Consider the following 5,308-nt stretch of genomic DNA (forward strand, 5'->3'; position numbering starts at 1 on the left):
TAAAAATATCGGTATTGGTACTCGGTATCGGCAAGTACCAAAAATAAAAGTATCGGTATTGGGCGAGTACTGGAAAAAGTGGTATCGGTGCATCCCTTATTATTATAGAAATAATTATATTATTATAATAATTGCATTATTATAGAAATAACCCAATAAACTATTATAATAAATAATAATAACCCAACAAGCGATCCAATATGTTTAACCCAGATATTGGGTACAGTAAACAACCAGACGACAACCCGACAGAAATAAACTAAAATTTACTTGCTCTGAATGTCTCTTTATTAAAAGATGTATAGACAAGTATTATGGAAATTATCTAAAGTTCTGTTAATCCTAAAGCAGTGAAAACTGTATCTCTATATTCGTCCTATGTCTATTCCCCTATATTCGTAGGGGAAGTCATGGTTAGAGAGTCACCTAATGGTTAGAGAGTCGGACTCGTAACCCAAAGGTTGTGGGTTTCCTCTTAAAGCAGCACTATGTAACTTTTGGCGCTCTAGCGGTTAATAAACAGAACTGCACACATCCCGCGGAAGAACATTCCAACCGGAGCTACTTCTCTAAGTTTATGTCTATGGCGATTCACGCAGGTATGTGTTACTCCGCAGCGGTGACGACCCGACCAGGCTACAATAGTACAAGTATAAGTTCTTATTATAAGTGTACCGTAGTGAATAAGACAAAAACGCGGTTTGGAAGATGAATTCATGATGTACTCGCTCATTATGTACATTTTGCACATTTTTAACACAGAAAACGTTACATAGTGCTGCTTTAATGTGTAAATTAAATTTATTATAATATTTATTATTAATTATTATTATTAATGATTTTTTAGTTAACTTGACAACACATTTTTATCTTTCTTTCTTTTTCTGTGTTTTGTTGTTGGTTTGATGGTTTATACAGTTTTGCGTCCCGATCTGAATCAAATGATTCACAATACGCACTCCGAATCCCGATCTGAATAAAATGATTCGCAAACTCGCTCTGAAGTTCCCATCTAAATGAAATGATTCATGATACACTCTCCGAATTTCCGATCGGAATAATGATTCACGCAACGGCTCTGAAGTCCCAAACTGAATCAAAAGATTCACAAACCCACTTAGTTTTGATCTGAGTCAAATGATTTGTGCACTCCGAAGTACCAAACTAAAATGATTACATAGCCTAATACTGTTATAAGTCTTAGGTCATTAGTAGGCTATTTTAATCAGCAAAAAATTGTTTTAAGCTAGATATTTCTATCTTTTGCTGTAGTGTTTCAGGAGGAAATATCAGTTTACATTTCCAAACATTCCTTTTGCCATTAATTGTGATAATCCAGCGAGATTTTTGTATGCACAAACAGTCTGATAGCAGCCAGTGCTCCACGTAGAGATCTGATCTCATCATCATCCAGTCTGTCTGGAATGACATGAAGAAACAGAACAAACTGAGACAGACTAAATCCAGAAGAACTGTGACAACATCTCCAAGACACTTGAAGAAACCTACCTCCAAAGCTACCTGGAAAACTGTGCACTGCAGTGTATGTAGGACAAAAGCTGTTTTAAATGCAAAGGGTGGTGACACCAAATGGTGTATTTAATTTAGTTAATAAATGTTAAATGATAACGAAAATTGCATAAACATACATAAATTGCATAAACTGATATTTCCAACTGACACATGTTGTGGCAAAAACAATTATTAACAAATAGCATCACAGTGTAAGAGACAAGAAATCAAATTATATTTAAGGAAAGAAGTTTATTTTCCTTAAAGAGGTATGTTCACAATGTTTCAGCAGCTACCCTGAAACACAACAGACCTAAAATCACACTGAAAACAGACAGCCTTATTATACTGTTATCACCCCCCACTTCTTACAAGGTTCCTTCTCTGTAATTTTCCACTTAACCCCGTAAACCAAACCTAGCTGTTTTTAGAAAAAACAATGGTCCTTCTAACCCCCTGGGCTTTTATTATCTTCACATCTGTGAGGTCAACAACCCCTCTGTCTTTCCTGCACTAAAGAGTTCAAAGACTCTTTCTGATCATTTGTTTTTACTGTGTGTTTGTGTGCCTTCACACCCGTGAGGTCAAAAGGTCTTTATTTATGAACCCCTCTGTCTTTCCTGATTAAATTACCCGCACTAAAGACTTCAAAGGCTCTCTGTTTTACTGTGTGGTGTCTCTGTTGCATTTCAGGTGACATATGTATACATATTGAGAGAGAAACACAAGTTAATTAATATATATATATAAATAAAAACCCACAATGTCTAAGAAAGTAAATAAGAAAGAGTAAAACATTAATTTTCCTACAACACACACCACTGCAAAAGATAAAAAAGAACTGGCTTATAAATTGAGTTCACTCTGTTCTTGCCATGAAAATAGACCTTTCTTTATCTTTTCCACCTCTTATTTCATTCGTCATCTTATTATTTTATTTTTCCGATATGTAAATTAATCTGATTTCTGATATCTGGTCTGTCTGTTCTTAATCTCCCTTTAAATGTTTAATTTGTTTATACACCTGTTTTTGTATTGATTTTACCCTGTTCTTGTCATGAAAATAGGTCATTTTTAAAATGTTTTTAAAGATCTTTAATGTTTTTATCTAATTATTTGTTCTATTTGTTTATCTTTAATCTCACTTTAAACTTGTTTGTTAATGTGTTACATACAGTATATTATGTTATATTTTATATGTCTGTGTATATAATTTGAATCATTTGAGTGCAGGATGCTATACAGGATGATTGAATGAAGCCCCAAATGGTTTCAGTAAAGCCCTGGAAAATAAATAAATAAATAAATAAAATGTTCCTTATCTGTCTGTAATTTGCACTTATTAGACCTATTAAAACTATATTTTATTCTGTTGTATTCCTTCACATGTCTGAAAAGACAATACTCTCACAAACACACAGACTGAGCAAGTTTGCACCCTTTTTTTCCGTGGAGATTCAACATCCAGTATGAAAAAGAAAACAGTGCATAGAGCTTCAGAAGACACACCCAAAGAACCATCATCATTCATAATTGATCTCTTAATTATTTAATTTGATTAAGGCTGAAGGCTCGAGTGATTCAACATTTTCACAATCTAAAAATCAAGAACTACACTGAGCGACTGTGCCTGTCTGTCAGGCTTATTGAAATTTTGCAATTTTTGGTTGTTCTAAAGTACATTTTAGTGAGTTTCAGAGAAACTGACAGCTGATTGGTAATCAGTGAAAACTCTTGTTTTTTAATTACAGTTGTGCATACATGCCTCATTCAATGCCATTAAAAATATTCTAATAATTTTGAATGCCAAGACTTGTGTCAGATATGTCTTGCTGATGTTTACAAGTGTTATTTTAGTATTATTTATATACTATTATAGTATTTATTATTATTTTGAAATAGATTATATTTTTATAGTTTTACATACTTATTTTTTCCAGTTCAGCTTACATTATTTATCTAATATTTTTATTTCATTTGATTTTGATTTGTTTTATTCCAGCTTCATTTCAGTATCAAAATTATTTTTAATAGTTTTAATGCTAGTTTTAGTTAACAATCACAACACTATGCTGTATATAATATAGATGGCTGATAGAATTCATTTAATCATTTAATAGTTTATTCATTTTAATTTATTCATATTAAGAAAGTCACAGCTGTGTGTGGGTTGTTAGTATATGAAATCTCTTTATCATTGATGGATTTTGTTTGCAGTGAAGGAAGTATATTTCACAATAAAGCACTGTATTGTTAGTTGTTTCCTATCAGTGATGTAGGCTTCATTTGAACATTTCCATTTGCTGTAGATCATATTTCACATAGCATCCCTTATGAGCACCATTTTATCTAATGACACTTGTAATAAAATGGGCATGATTGAATATCCGTGTGTGTGTGTGTGTGTGTGTGTGTGTGTGTGTGAAGGTTGTGTATTTATCTGCACATCTAAAGTGTATTTATGCAATAAAAATGTCCTGAAGCTGAATTTGAATTCCTTCAATATTACATAATCTCCATCAAAGCCTTTTTGCAAATGTGTCCTCCTCTTAATTATTGTCTGATGGTATCATGAGAGCTTTCACTAATGGTCTTTTGTATTGATTACAGATTCTGGCTGTGTTCCACCTCCTCCATCTTACTACAGAAACAGCATTAATCTGAAATCTTCATCAACACATAAGAGTAATGTGCAACACAATTTCATGGCAAATTGGCAATAACACTGACAGTTATGTTTAGGGGTGCACACTAACTTTTTTGTAATAATTGTATGTTTTTGTATTTTGATTCATATATTGTATAAATTCATTCAAAATTGCCTCTCATAAATAGTTACATTTTCAGGTTTGTAATATTCAGGGTGCAGTGACTTAATCACCAAAATTCACCATTCCCTGAGTCATTCAACATATGTAGCTGTTTATGTGTTAAAGCTGATTTTGTTAGTGTCTGGTAGTAGTATGAGAACTTTACTCATGGTGTTTATCTTGTTTACAGCTCCTGACTGCCTTTCACATCCTCCGGGTTGGTTTTTAGGCTATAATCAGACATCTCAAGCATTGAATAATAGCAGAACTCGAGATGCAGCGGCATACTGTATAATCACACAGCTGCACCAACCCCTGACACACATGCATCCTAGATGAGTCTACTGACTTCCTCAAAGGCTTGATGGCCACACGTGTCATGCCCTCATTCTACATCTTCATCATCCTCATTAGTTTGCCCCTAAATGCTTTGGCCTTAGTGACGTTCACCTGTACCAGTGTTTTCTTGTAGCTGTTGGATTCAACAGTGGGGAGGGAGATTTATCATATGCAGCTTACTTGTTGGCTGTGTGTTTGGGGAGCTCAAGTATTTTTCTGGATCCTCTGCCCTACTACTACGGCTCGTCTCAATGCAGACAGCAGATCCACTCTGTGTTGAGGAGGGAAAAGGCAGAAAAACTAAAATCACCAACTAACACAGACAAAATCCACATCTCTCACTTAAACCCGGCTTGCAGTAAAGTGTGAAAAAATAATCAGATATGGCGTTTCCATAATTGGCTTTTTCAATATATTACATTACACATGTATTATTCTAAATTTACATCTTGCATCAATTGTTAAAATGCTACTGCTTTTAGAGTTTATCCGATCAAAAGCAGAAGGGACATGTAACAGTTGTCAAGTCATAGATGTCTTTTGCAATATTTAGATAATGCTTTATTTCTCCATTTGTTAAAGTCACATGTCACATATTTTTCACACTCTCTTTGCCTCAGTTCAGCATGGTTTTTGATAAGGTACTG

General features: G+C 33.9%; 1 pseudogene; it reads left to right on the forward strand.

Annotated features, from left to right (window-relative positions):
* LOC107662754 (proteinase-activated receptor 1-like) overlaps positions 1 to 5,030 on the forward strand; it is an 8,729-nt pseudogene extending 3,699 nt beyond the window's left edge.
* Positions 5,031 to 5,308: the final 278 nt, after the last annotated feature.

This window comes from Sinocyclocheilus anshuiensis, unplaced genomic scaffold, assembly GCF_001515605.1.
Source record: "Sinocyclocheilus anshuiensis isolate Anshui unplaced genomic scaffold, SAMN03320099.WGS_v1.1 scaffold457, whole genome shotgun sequence".
Taxonomy (NCBI): domain Eukaryota; kingdom Metazoa; phylum Chordata; class Actinopteri; order Cypriniformes; family Cyprinidae; genus Sinocyclocheilus; species Sinocyclocheilus anshuiensis.